The sequence below is a fragment of the Zosterops lateralis genome (genome assembly GCF_965231275.1).
Source record: "Zosterops lateralis genome assembly, chromosome: 1".
Classification (NCBI taxonomy): domain Eukaryota; kingdom Metazoa; phylum Chordata; class Aves; order Passeriformes; family Zosteropidae; genus Zosterops; species Zosterops lateralis.
Genome location: NC_139762.1, coordinates 145,760,391 through 145,775,299, shown reverse-complemented (window position 1 = coordinate 145,775,299; position 14,909 = coordinate 145,760,391). Strand labels below are relative to the sequence as shown.

Here is a 14,909-nt window from a genome sequence, read left to right as displayed (position 1 = left end):
TGACCTGCGACCGGTAACGGGGCTGTTCACCGCTCAGCCTGGGAACTGTCTGCCCGCACACACACGGGGGGCACGGGACACAGCGGTGACACTAAACCTGCGGGAGCAGGGCTGGGGGCTGCGGAGAGGGGCAGCTACCGGCGCGCCTGGGTCGCGCCTTTTTATCCCCAGCGGCACCTTTTCCAGCCCCGCGGGTCCCGGTGACAGCCGCGGGCAGAGCCGCCGCCTCCCGCGGGCCGCGCTGGGGGCGCGCCTGTGGCCTGCGGCTATCGCTGCTCCGGCTGGGCGCAAGTCCCGCGGCCGCGGGGCAGGACGCGCCCCCTCCGCCCGGCTGGGCTGGGCCGGGCCCGCGCTGCCCGTGTCCGTGTGTCGGTGTGTCCGTGTGTCCGTGGGCCGGCGGCGGGCGGAGGCGGCGGCGGGGGGCGGCGCGGGCCGCGCGGCGGGGCCGCCTGCACTGTCTCTTTAAGGGCGCTCCGTCTGGGGTGGCGCTTTCCTCCGCGAAGGCTCCTTTGATATTAATAGTGTTGGTGTCTTGAAACTGACGTAATGCGGGGAGACGGAGGTCCTGACAAGCGATAACAGTCCCGATAACGCGCCGGCCGCCCCGCGCTCCCAGGCCGCCGCCTCGCTGCTGCCGGCGGGGCCGTGCCCCGGCCCGCGCCCCCCGGCCCGCCGCGCCCCCGCCCCCGCTCGCAGCGCACCGCACCGCCCGCCGGCGGGCCCGCCGCCCCCTCCCCGCCGACCGAGCCCGCGGGGCCGAGGGGGGGAGGCAGCGGCGCCGCGGCCCCCCGCCCCCCCCCCCCCTTCCCTCACACTCCCCGGCCACCGCCACATAATCCGCGTCCAACTCCGCCGGCAGCGGGAGACGGTTCATGGCTCGCGCCGCGGCTCCACCATCTTCCAGGCTGCCGGGGCTGTTGCTGCCGGTTAATCAACAGGTAAGCGCGGGGGGGCGCGGGCGGGCGGGGGCGGCGGGCAGGAGGCCGGCGGGCCGGGCCGGGCCGGGCCGGGCGGGGGCGGCGGCGGCGGCGGGAGCGCGGTGAGGGGGGGGGCGCGCGCGGGGGGGGCGGGGGCGCGCGGAGCTCGCGGCGGCGTGGCGCGTGCCCGGCGGGGGGGGGGGGGGGGGCAACGGGGGTGCGACCCCCCCCAAAAAAAAAATTAAAAAATAAATACAACAACAACAACAACAAAAGCGGAGGGTGGGTGAGAGCGTGTGTAATCTCAGGCAACGGGGGCTGCTCGGATTTCACAGGCTCCTCTCGGTGCATCCCCCCCCACTCGCAGCCCCCCGTTCCGCCGCAGGGTCAAAGCCATGTGTGTGTGTGTGTGTGTGTGTGTGTGTGCGATGGCTGCAAAGTGGTGGCGACTTCAAACCGGCGGTAGCCCCGCCGGAGTCGGGAGGGTCAAGTTCAGCGGCGGGCAGGGGGAGCAGCCCCCCGGCGGGGAGGGGAGGCGGGGAGGGGAGCGGCGGGCCCTGCTCGGCTCTGTGCTCTGTGCTGTGCCCTGCCCTGTGCCCTGCCCGCCCCTCCGCGCCTTATCTCCGCGGCCGCCGGTCCCCCGGCACCGGGGCGCTCGGGGGGAGGGGAAGGGAGACGCGGGGGGTGGAAGTAGAAGACGAGCACAGAGGGTTCGCATCCGATGGGCTGCAGTCGCACGGTCCTGCCGCTCCTGCCGCTGCTGGAAGTTTTAATGGGGATCATGACAAGCGGGGCACAGAGGCACCAGCATGAAGAGTAGTAAGTTTGGGAAAAACTTTTTTCCTTTTTTTTTTTTTTTTTCCTTTTTTTTTTTCCCCTTTGAATCTTTTTTTCCCCTTTCCTATTTTTCCTCTCCTTTCCCTGGGACACACCAGGAGAGGCCGAGTGCGGAGCGGTGCTGCTCCGGGAGGAGGGCTTGGGATCCCTCCTGGTCACGCCGGGGGAACAGGCGACACAGTGGTGGTGGTGATATATTTTTTTTTTAGTTTTTTTTTTTTTTTTCCTTTTTTTTTTTTTTTTTTTTTTTTCGAATCAGAGGCAGAGAGACGTAAAACTTTTCCCTCTTAAAGGCGAAGCCCCGCTGCCAGCGATGCCTCCCCGCGCCCGGCTCTCTCTCCTCGCCTGCCACAACTTGGTGCATGGAGCGTCTCCCCTCCCCGCCCCCCGGCCCGGGGGTGCCCCCTCTGAGCCACCGCCTGCGGCTTTCCCGAGGGCGGAATGAATGGAGGAGAGGCCGGGACAGCCGGGCATCGGGGGATCGGGGGCTGCGAGCGGCTCCCCGAGGGGGCTTGACATTTCGGGGGCTTTGTTTATCTGCCTCCCCGCTGCAAATCACGGCGCTCAGACACCCCGGCACTCCTACGCGGATTCTAGTGGGGCCCGCTAGTCTCTCCTTTATCTTTTTTTTTTTTTTTTTCCACGAGCGGTTGTGTTTTCTATCTGCAAATGGCAAACTTCTCCAGTGCGCTGGCTGGGCTAGGCTAACTAGGTGATAAGCTGGAGAGACGTCTCCCCTCCATCACTTGCTCTCTGGCAGGGCGAGCACCTTGCCTGGCAGAGCCGGGTCACCCCAGCACCCTTTGGGAGCCAAGGCCACAAGCCGCTTCCGAGGGGCACAGATTGTCTGGCAAAGAAAACCTAAAGCTGTCCTGCACACTGGGCTGCCTTCGCTCCTTTTACAGTTGCGCAGCACATTTTGAATGTTGATGGAAGGAGACAATAATTTAATGCGTCTCAGGTTGTATTTAATTGAGTGCAGTGAAGTCTCTCAAGGAACCATCAAACTTTTTTTGTCGTTTGGGCTGTCGTCTTCAGCTACGCAACCGAATCCTATGGATGTTGGTGGCATCGTGTTACTTTCCTGTTGGTTTTAGTAGAAGTTGAACATTTAGAGAAGACTGCCAGAGTTAAAAATGCAAGGGGCAGCAAAGGAAAGTGGTGGTAAGAGCCAGTTCCTGACGTGGACAAAATGAGAATAAAAGTTACAGTAGTCTTCTGAACTGCAGTGTTTGCTTCATGTTCACAATCTGTGTGTTAGGTTAGACAGCTCTCTCAGATATTCCACCAGAGTGACATTTAAAAAAAAAAAACAACCTCCAAAAGAGTGAAGGTTGTTTTTTTTTTTTTTCTTTTTTAAGTAATCTGGGTCTATGAGTAAACACACGGTTTGTTTGAGAACATCAACTATTTCCTGTAAATTGTGATGCTGACAAGACTGTCTGGAAATGATATCAACACTTTGAAAGATTTTTTTTTCTTTCTATTTTAACCACTGAATGAAAGTCTGTTAATAATATGGTCAAACCAAACAAGTGGAACCTTTCTCTGTAAAGGTGAAAAAAAAGTATTTTTCTTTTTTCCTCTTGAATAATGTATACCTGCCTGAGGTTTGCCACAAAGAGTCAGTGATTCTGAAGTTCAGTAGTGCATCAGTGCCTGTATACAAGTTTATCCTCAGACTGTGACAACAGAAGTCTGCTTCACCTTTTTAAAATCAAGGGAGATTAGACATGAGAAAAACAGTCAGTTCATAATCCACCCTGTTCTGTCTGATTATCGCCTTTTTTTTTTTTTTTTTTTTTTTTTTTTTTTTTTTTTTGGTTGCATATAACTACTTTCTCTGTTTGAAACTTTGCATATACATAGTCACAACAAAGTAAGTAAAGGGCAAAGTTGCATCAGCTTTTAAGTTTACATGTATTGCCTGTGATCCTCTGAAACAGACTCCAAATAACACTGAGCAGTCTCTGCCTGTGAGAGTATGGCTTTTTTTTTTTTTTTTATTTCATAGCACTGTTAATAAAGGAAAAGAATGTAAATGACAGCTTCACAGATCTGAGACTTCTTTGGGCATCAAACACGATGCAGCCAGGTTATCCTTTCATGTTTTTAATGCATTTTTAGCATAATTTATGTGGTAGCTCTATGGGTTGACTTACATTTTTATCAGTGAGCGCAAATTCGGTAACATTTGATGAATCCCTAGCAGGATTATTTTCTATAATGTCTTCTCTAGCATTTGTAGTAAACTTTCACAGTGCACACTATTATCATGCATGCTGTGGCTGAGTGTAAAGAATGCTCTTATCCACATATCGTGATAGTGCATTTATAACAGCAAAGTACTAATTCTTGTCTGTGGACTTGAGTGTCTGTGACATGCAATTGTTTCTTGTCAAATCTGTGTATTCCAATCATATTATATTTTAATGCTAGCTGACACATTGGGTTTTATATTTTCAAAGCGTTGTGCAAACAATGACTAATTAGTTTCTGTTCATGCGAATTACCTCTTTTAGCAGTTTATCAGGCAGTTGCTTTGAAATAAAGCTATTTTACATTACAGTGTGAAAGAGTTAAAAAATTAGCAGAGACATTTAGGAAAAAACCCAAAATGTAATTACAACCAGGCAACTTTTGGTACGTATTTAAATTTTTCTTTTTATGTGGAACTTTCCTTCTAAGGCTGGGGGGCTGTATGTGTATGAATATTTATGTTTCTTACAAACTCTTGACAATCTTTTAATGTAATAATCTTAATAGAAACATTCTCAGATCTTAACTGAAGCCACACTGGCAGTATCGCTTTAATAAAGGTTTGTGGGTAACACCAAATACAGCATTGTGAGAAAGTTTATGGTTAAATATTTTTGAACATGATAGGCTGGGAATCTGACAACCCTTTTTGTTAGGTGAAAGTATAGTGGAAATAAATTACATTTTTAATACAGTTTCAGGTAGAACAAACTGCCATCTGGTTGTAAAAGTATTGGCCTTGAACAGAAATATGTTCTGATTAAGGTATTCTAACTGGTGTGTAAAATGAAGCTATTCATTCACTAAACTGACAACTTTCCAGTTGATGTTTGCCCTTACTTAATTTAGTTTCCTCAACACAACTAGTGAGGTAGCCTGGGTCTTTTTTGGCAGTCCTGGGCAACTGTAAACTTGGGTATATTTGTCCCAAATATTATACCTCACGAGTTAAAAACCAATTGGTTAAAAAGAATAGCAGGCAGGTATGAGAAAAAAAAAAAAAAAAAAGAAAAGTGTTTCTTTTTTGTTTCTGAAACTTTCTCAAGTTCTTACCTAGTAAGAAAACAATGCTATTTTCAAATACTGGTGATTAATACTATAACCAGTGTAGTCTGCTCCCATTTATTGTATAAATACCATTGCCTGTTGACCTTTGAATACATTAATTACAGTATATCTGGACTAGGTTCTATTATTTTTGTCTGTCCAGAAGATAAATAAAGGTGCCCTTTCCAGTCCTTCTGGAGAAGAACTTTTTTTCTCGGTATTGTCATGAATTATGGAGTTCTTTTTCCTGCCTTGTGCCAATGAAGTTCTCTTTTGACTTTAAAAGATAAGCCTGCATCTGAAGAGAGAATATTTGATTTTTTTAAAACTACTTGCACTTAAGTTTTTATGGTGTGTACAAACTTTCTGGGCTTTGCTTTTTTTTTGGATTGTGTGGATTGCTAATTAAAAGAAAAGCACAATGAGTTATATTAGATGATGTGAAGGATTAAAGTACAATTACGCCATTAAATAGTAAATGTTTACAAGGGCAAGACATGCAACTACATTTTTCAGATTATGCTTATTATTCACTCCTTGATGTTATTTTGCACCTAATCAATAAAGGGCCTTCCAGAACGCAGCTCCTTCGCCAGTTGTGTATGTGCCCAGAACACGAGAAACGCTGCTGGGGCAGAGGAGCACAGGGAGGGGAGGAAAGTGCTGGCATATTACTCTGACTTCTTGTCATGCAGACCAAGGCTCAAATGAAACACGGAGCGATGGGAGGATAGCTCCCCTAGTCTCGATTTAAATCCCCAGTGGACATTTTGTCACACACCAAAAGCGTTGCAAAACTGAACGCCAGTCCACTTGGTGTGTCGTCCAGAGTCAGAAGAGCCTCTGATTTGGCATCACGGGGTTTAGAAGACTATGATTTAGGTGAACTGCCGCAGCTGTGTGTAAGAAACTTATAGCCATTATGTTTTATTCATGTTCTGTGCTATCAGATTCTTATTTTCTAGTACCTTTAAAGTGATTCTTTAAAATTTTATATTAACACCACCAGTGAAAAATACATCTAAAATTTAACAGAACTCGCCAATCCTATCCGTGATTTTTAATATGGTCCTGCTGCATTAACTAAGGGATCTTACTCCTGCTGGGGATGTCTGTATGTGGATTAAGCAGAGCTGTGGAAAGAAAATGCTTCATTAAATGGCATCATTACCACGGGTGGCGCTTCTGTAGGACGTTTCTGCAGGACCCCCTTGGTTCCATCCCATAAAGTTCGGTGGAACTTTTCCGTCTTGTAAGGGATGTGTGTGAGTACAGCAGCCACAGTAAGATTTTCTGCCTTGAAAATAAGAGTTAGTTTGAATTGCAAAGTTTAGTCCTAACAGTAATTTTTACTTTCTTAGCTTCAGTTGATGCATGTCTAATTTCTCATAAGTCTGCTTTCTTTCCATGCTCAGATCATCTTTTCTCTTTTCCTTTAAATGTATTTAAAATATTTAATTTTTAAAATGTTACTAGCCCTTTAAAAACCTGTAATAAATGCTTTACAAGTGGCTAGACACCTTCCCTGGTGGTTTAATTTATACAAGCAGGAAACTTTCTCTCCTTCTTTCTCTCTCTCTTTCTTGTTTTCTTTAAACCAACTGACGTAATGCCAAACTTTGCTTTAAAAGAACAGACAGAAGTAATTGGTAGCTTTTAACTTTTAATAATGTTCTGGATTGGTTTTAGTGGCCAAACTGCATTTTTTTAAAATATCAAGTAAAAACGGGCTTGTGGCCTGAGGAAGAAAGGCCCTGTTGATGCAGTTATTTTTATTCTTGTTTTTCAATCTGTTATTAAAAATCTTTCCTGCTGAGCTCTGCTGGATTTCTCCAATTGCTCTTTGTGATGGCTGGTGCATTTCAGGTTACGGTAACTTAAACTGTTTTCTGATTTTACTTTTTTTTCCCCTCATGGGCACTTTGAGATGCTTTATCCTTTTTATTTGTTTTGTTTTTATTTGATGCCCCCCAGCATTCCTTCTGTCTTGTCCAGCACCTGACTCCTTCTTTCAAAGAAACTATTTTGATTCAAAGAGAAATAATAAGTTAAACTTAACTTTGATGGCTGTTCAATGAATATTATTTTCCTAGTATGAGTGTGTTTTACACCTGTTAGTGACGCTGATTAGGAAGATACTCACTAGCCATTGCAGGACACATAAGAGATCTTATCTTTTAGAGTGTCCACTTTCTGTGTGTTCTCCACCCCGTGTCTTAAAGCTAAACGAGATTTTAAAATATATTTAGTAATAGTTTCGAGTGATCTGTATCTATTTGCATTAACTCCATATTAGAAACAAGAAAACCCAAAAAAAGGATTTTTTAAAATAACTGTAAAATCCAGTCAACACGTTTTTTTCCTCATTTCTTTATTTTGTTCATGGTTTTCTGTCTCTTTTCCTTAATTTCTTTTCTACATCTGCTGGGGTTTTGAGCACAAGCAAACTTTCTACAGTAAAAGACAGAGTTGGGCAATAGACTTTCATGACGAAGTTGACGTCAGGACGACTTCATAAGTTGGCAAGTAGGAAAATCGTTCAAAGACTGAGTTGGCTTGTGCCAGTTTTCCCTTCCTTTAGGGGAGACACTCCACCCAGTAGGAGGTTACCCCACCCAATGTGGAGAGCTATAATTCAGTGGCAACACTTTAAATGTCAATCCTCCCTAGGGTTTAAACCCCAGACTTGTCTTGCCTCAGTCTTTATATTTAATCTAACATTCAATCTGTTGAAGTAACATCTCATCTTCATAAGCACTTTCGGGGCCTGATCCTGCAATTCTCATTCTTGAAAAATACTCACTGTCGTCAGGGGGACTTTTGGATTCAGTAAAAGCTGCAGGATTGGCCCCTGCAGAGTTGTGTGTGTCTGTGTCTGTCTGTAAGTAAGATTGTGTCTGCCTGATGAATACTGTATAATCCATGTTATTTAAGATGAAGTTGTAAAATACTTAAAAATCTGAAGAAGTCCTGGAGTAGTAAAGCTGTAAAAGAGATTTTCCTCAATAAGCGAAGTGTACGTATTTGTAATTTAGCAATTTCCCAGGTTAAAATATGATTTTAAAAAGCCCAACTCTGAAGAATTTAAGGCATTTTAACAATTTTTTTTTTCTGTATTTCTCTTTATCATGCCGTAGACATATTTTTGAATGCTGCTTTTAGCGATTTTTTCATCTCCGATGGAAAATGAAAATCACGGCCTATAGCTTAGTGCCCTCAGTAGGCTTTGGGATACTTGGACGATACTGAGAATGCTCAAGGAAAAATTAGGTTTTGGTGTATTTTCAAAGTCAACGTGTAATTTTTATAGGTACATTTTACTTCATCGTGTTGTCTATTCTCAGGCATCCTTTTCAGATCCCCCATTACATCTGGCAAGGCTGACAATGCAAGAGGGAATGTCTAATGTGATGTTGTAAAAGTGTCACAGGAAAATTGCTGGTGCGTTAATTTCTCTGTATTTTGAAAATATTCCAGCATTTTTAGTTCACTGATAGATCTGAGAAAAAAAAGTTTGTAAAAGATGATGCTAAAAATCATCAATGCACTTAGGTTTCTCAGCAAGATTTACTTAACAGTGCGCTTCAGTTTTGCCTCAAACCATTTCAAGCCACCTCTGATCCAAGAATGTACCAGTTCTTGGTTCCTGGAAGATTAAGCATGACAGTTTCTATTATATAATGAACAGCAGTATTGTTTGAACAAAGGTAACATATTTTGATTTGTGTACCTTTTTTGGCAGCTGGCACTAGAGTGTGTCTAAAATGAGTGGTGATCTAACAGTGTAAATATCTGAATGTTCTTGAAACACACGGTATAGATGTAGTGTGTTTAAATCATTGAATCTATCTACCTATATTATATAGAATGTGTATGTATGTGTATATACAAAGCCGTAAATGGTGTGTTCTGCTATCTGTAGCCTTCAAATGTGTATCCTTTGGGTATTCCTGACCTACTTTGCAAAGTCTGCAGTCTGAAGTACAAACTGAAACTTAAAAAATTAAACATACAGCTTGGTGGTGGTTCACAAAAAAAACAACAAAAAAAACCAACAAAAAAACCCCACCACGGTAATTTTTGCTAGTAGTTAATTAAAAAGAGAGGGGGAAAGAAGGCATGGTCTGCCTAGCCGAATACCTTGCAGGTTGCTTTTGGATATCCCAGTGACATTACGGGGAATTTTTTTAAAAAACCAGTATTTTCAACTTATCTAAAAGAAGTTTGACGTAGATCCCGAAGTTAAGTATTGCCTAAAATTCCTGTATTCAGATTGTGGTTTAATGAAAGTTAAATGAGTTAGGATAAAGCAATTTTCTTTGGGGGTTTCAGTGTTTTCAACATATGTATGAGTCTTCTTGACTCTCACACACCCCTCTTCAGGCGGAAGCCATGAGATGTGGAACATAATCAAAAACTTACTCTGGAGGTGAAGCTTTGCTTCATGAATTCAGTTAAAGAAAGAAAGATAACTCCAGTTTTCTAACTTGAATGTAGTTTGCTTTATTATTTAGAGTTCTCAGTGTTAGGTGTATTAAATACGCTCAGCAGACGTTGGCCAGCTGCAGTTGCAGAGTACAAACCAAAAATGCAATACATGTTGATTGTTGCTGAGCCTTTTCCTCTTGCACAAATAGATATGGACACACATGCACACACACAATTAATAAACTAAACCTTGCCCCAAATACCTGAGGGAAAAGCTTGTGAAAATAGATTAGCCTTACCATGTGCCTTGCAGGTAAACAGTATCTGCCTCTGCTAGAGCAATGGGAGAGGAGAGCTGCTCAACAGAGGCTGCCTGCCCATCCCACCCAGCTTTGGAGGCTGAAATCTAGGGGCCCTCAGTAAAAATCCTACCTCTCATTTCAGCTGTTACAGTGGTGGGAAGGAAGAAACAGTAACTCATGTCTCCCATCTACTGTATATACTGTTTTCTTTCTGTGGCCTGCTACAGACATTTGAAATTTATGCCATCCAATTAGTCTCCTTTTGCGTTTCTCAGATCTGGAGTTTTCTTTAGAACTAAACTCCTATTTGCATGTTATGTCTGTCATGAAAAAAAATAATAATGTAATGGATTAAATTAATCCTGTAATAGTTGTTTGAGCATACTGTAGGAATGTAAATAATTTTGTGGCATTGAGCTCATATTTCCAGTCTTATGGGGGGGTAAGATCAGAAGTTATCAACAGCAAATATCTGAGTCATTCAGCTACAATAAATCTTCTAACAATTACTCACCCTTTGCACACCCAGAGATATTCTCCAAGACTGTTGAAACTCTGCACACACCTGTATCTTACGTGTAAGTCCGTATGCATGACTAGTAGATATATCTTCACCTACAATCAGATAGTATGTTAGGCCACAGCAGCTGCAATCAAAGTAGTCCATGGACAAAGGGTTTGATTGCCACTGGATATTGCTGGCAGTGTGGCCTTCAAGGTTGTCTTTGCCCTGTAGAAAGTCCCAAAGAATCCTTAGTTGTAAAGAAGTGTGGAGTACAGCATTGACTCCAGCTCTTCCAGAACTCAGGGTACAAAGCGTTAAGTGCCTCATCGATATCAGGTCAGAAGTGATTGTGCATAATTCATTACTATTTCAGTGTCATTCTGTCGTATGTGAGGTGCTCTGCCTTTGTGACTCTGTCTGTTTCTCCCTTGTGCAGATCGCTCTCTTCAACTGCCCTATGCACATACATCCATTCTAAAAATACATGGAAATGAAAGTCCATCTGTGTTGCATAATTTTTTTACAAAAACACCAGTGTTTGTATTGTTCTTTCTCTGAGCCCTTAATGAGTTTAAAGAATTTAATGTGACTTAATGAGGGTTCTTATTCTGTTTCTGACACAGACACTAATGAGGGAAAAGTAGAACAAATTGAAAACCAACTTTTACTTGCTAGTTTCATGATGTCATCAAATACAGGATATTACAACTCCTGGAAAAATTTACAAATCTAGGCAAGAATCCATTTTGCATCACTGCCTTTCAGTTGTTTGTGACATGAGGTTTGCTAGCAGAAAAATAAAGCTTAGCGTAACTTGGTTTTTTTTTTTTTTAATGTTTAGGATGGTTTGGTTTTTTTGGCAAATGATTTTTGGAAAAGTGAATCTAACCTGCTTTGTGTGCCAACCTGGCAGAAACTTAGATACTACCAAAGATTAACCAAAGATTGATTATTCCCGCTGATTATGGCCTTGATCTGCCCGTGTACTTGGAAGGGACAAAACTTCCTGTAGCTTCATCTAGAGTAAGATCCAGTCCTCATTGGGCAATGCCTAATACTGTTGCAGCTTACTGAGAGGGAAGTGCGATTTTTGGGGCTTCATGTTGCACTTAGTGGAGTTTGGTACTTTACAGCAGTTTGCTGGACCAAGGACATAGTATTTTGTAAGGCACCACCTTCCTTTTTTGTTGCCCCACTCAGGATGGTCAAGGAGTATTTCACTGCATGAAGCTGCTCTTCAGCAGGACTACAGTTGGTCTGTCACCTTTAAAAGTGATTATTGTGGTTGGAAAACAGTTCATTTCCCAAAGTGGAATGAAAACTAAAAGTAGGTTTAGGAAGTGCACCTGCTTCTGAGCCCTGCTGCTGCTCACTGGCTTCATGGGCATGCTTTTATCCTGTCCTCACCAACTTCTCTCCAAAAGGTTTACAGAGATAGCAGTGAAGGATAGCAGTGTAGAAATAGTGACTGGAGGTCTGGTGTGACAGGTACATACCTATGGAAGCAGGCTCTAATGCCCTCAACAGGTTGCATGCCATGTCATCAGGGTGTTTTTGTCAGGCTAAGGGAAGCAGTGACTTCCATAATCCACAAAATGTGCTTTTGGTATAACCAAACTGCAGAAAGTTGCAGCATAGTACATAAAATGCTTTTTTATAACATCTGATTTTTAATTTTTTTTCAGTGGTTAGTATTTTTAACAGTATCAGATAAATTGCACAGTGTGTGATTTCTTAGGTTCCTTGGCTCTTCTGTGAGGAATTTTATGGCTTTGCATTTTATTTTTTACAATTAGTTGTTGGCTTTATATTTTTGACTGCAACAAGAGATAGCTAAAAAATTAAAAATAATTTGAATTGGAAATACGGGCATTTTTGGCCAACTTTCTTGAGCATTTTCATACAAACAGAAGAAGAACGTAACTTGTTCGGTTGGTTTTTATGTATGTATATGTGTGTTTGTGGTTGGTTTCTTTTTTTTTTAAATAAAGGTTTTAATAATTTGGTAGTTCAGCAAACATGAGTATATTCTGAAAATATTTCTCACAAATATTCTGAGTTGAAGGCAGGTCTGAGTTGATAGCTTGTAGGCAGACAGAGTCTAGAGCCGCAAAACTATCTTCTGGAGTTTTAAAACACTGGAAAGTAAGATTTATTGGACCTTAAATATCCCAGTGGTGCAGATTTATTTGGTGTTCATGGCAGTCTCAGCTTAACTTTCCTTGGAGATTTGTTGTGGTACTGCATTATCTAAGGAACATTTAAAATCGTTTGTCCAGTTTTTTTTTTTTTTCTTCAGTCATTTCTCAATTTTTATTTGTGAATGTGAAAATCTTTACTAAGAAAGATGACCTGGCAGCTCTGCTGAACTTTACGCTGCAAAACATTTTACCTGAATAGAACAAAATTAAGCATATGAAAAGCTGACATTTTAAAAGATTTTTGTGTCTGTAGTGGTGCATGACAGTGGCTAGTTGTCAGTGGGAAGGAGCTTAAAAAATAGTTACAGGAGAAAGAAGCAGCGGCTGTGGAATTTATTTTAATCGGGTGAATGAGACTCATGGTTAAGCAAGTTTTACCTTCCTGGATCTTCAGAATTTATTGTCAAAAAGATAGATGCCTGAATAGGAAGAGAACTAAGATATTGTAAAATCCACTATGACATGAAGTGCTCTTACTGCACATGAGCACAATTTATTTATTTTTTCTCTCCAGCAAACTGTGACTTCTTTTGACAGAAGGAATTTCAGATTAGCCCCTACCAGAGAAATGCTGCCATGAACCCTGCACTCCTCATGTGTATGTCTGTGCAGTGTGATGGTCCATGGTAGTTTTCACAGAGTTGCTGTGCTGCTTTCAGTCCGGAATGGGGCTGCATTGACTTTACTTTCGCAGAAAAAGTACATTTTCTTAGAAAATGCACTACATGAAAGAAGGAAGGGCAAGGAGAATGGAGAGAGTGCTCTGATATACGAGCTGAGATTATGGATGTTGTAATGCTGTTTTTTTGTAGGACTGTAGAAAAATCACATTGGGACCAAAGTTCCTGCGGATTACCATGCGATATTTATTACCATTTTCCTGTGTTTTCCCTGGTTAGGATCTAATCCTTCAATGTCTGGAGCTGCATGGAGTTAAGAATTTGTCCATTCAGAGAGGAAAACCTTGCCAGCTTTGGGATTTCACTGTTTCACTACCTGTATTTATTTATTCCCCCTCTAAAATTTCTGAGAGCAAGGGGACTGAGAATGGAAGACAGAGATGGAGGATAGGTAAACTGAAAGAGTAGCAGGGGCACACATCTGCTCAGTAAATAGTGTTTACTGATTACTGTTTACTGTCAAGCAGATTACTGCAGTTATATTTCTATGAAGCAACCCGCATGCAGCCAGTGCAAAGGAATGAAGCGAAGTCGTGTGCAATTCTGAGGTAACTAAAAGACCTGCTTGTGACACACTTCTAGCAAAAACCATTTTCAGTTGCCCAGTACCCTCCTCGAACGCTGTAATTTTGTGAGTGACACATTTGATTATGAGCAGCCGTCAAAACACAGGCATCTTGTTTGGGAGAAGAATGTGCTTGAATTAAGTATTTGCAGGTCAGAGAAACATGTTGACTTGTTCTTTTAATTTGTCACCTTCCTGGTCTTTTTCGATTTGTTCGATAGTTACTCAGTTTTGGAGTTTATTTAAAAGAGATGATAAAGTTTACGCTTTTGCATTCCTTACTTGTGCAGAGCTTCCATTTGCTTCCTTGGGAGAGTTGGTTTGAGGAAGAGCTGCTGCCTGCTTTTGCCTTGATGTGGATGGGATGTGGTTAGTATAGGGGTCCCCTAAAGCTCTCTTATTGCAATGAACTCGTCACTTCCTTGGGGAAGAGATTTTCAATCTGATTCTCAATCCCTTCTGTTGAGTTTGTTTTACTAGAGCTGGCAGTAAGGAAAAGGAAGGGAATCTGGGCACATCTTACCTCTTTGTTAGGGGGAATAAGGTGTAGGAAGCCTCTGCCGAGCTTGCCTGGTAATTTTTGGTTATCGTCTTCTCATGATGGAATATGCACGTAGGAAAAAACACAGAAGTTAATGTTTACTTTGTAGATGCTTTATCGTCAAGCATAGAGACCTGACAGTTTCATGGTTAAGTGCCTAAAGTTGTTTTTGGCTTTGCAGTTGTTGAATTAATCACTGCAAAGCTAACTAATTGTGTACCTTTTAAAGCCTCCCTCCCTACCCTTTTAATGAAAGGGAGATATTTTGCCCTTTCTGACTTTGGAGTTGGGCTATCCCATTAACTACCAGCAGCAAGCTCTTCAGCTTTTACTGAGTTACCTCAGGAATCATTTGAGTATATGGTGAATTTACTTACTGATCCAGTTATTTATAGCCTTCAGTGCCCATGCTATAGAATGGGCAAAATGTTTTAAAAAAAGTGTTTTATAAATACTTTTTACAGTTGTGTAGAAAATGCTGGCTCTTTAATTCTGAGTTTACAGACGGTACTACTGCTGCTGTTTTGATTTGTGAGAGACATTATCTTGGTGTCTTACTGAGATGTTTTGTAGCCAAAATTTAGAGTTTAAATGGAATTTTTTTTAGTTTTTTCCTCATTAAATGTT

General features: G+C 42.6%; 1 protein-coding gene across 1 annotated transcript in view; it reads left to right on the top strand.

The window, feature by feature from the left end:
* The first annotated feature begins 826 nt into the window (after positions 1 to 826).
* TRPS1 (transcriptional repressor GATA binding 1) overlaps positions 827 to 14,909 on the top strand; it is a 211,792-nt gene continuing 197,709 nt past the window's right edge. The window contains exon 1 of the mRNA XM_083861715.1: positions 827 to 938. The gene's annotated coding sequence lies outside the window, so the exon portion shown is untranslated. The remainder of the gene's footprint in view (positions 939 to 14,909) is intronic.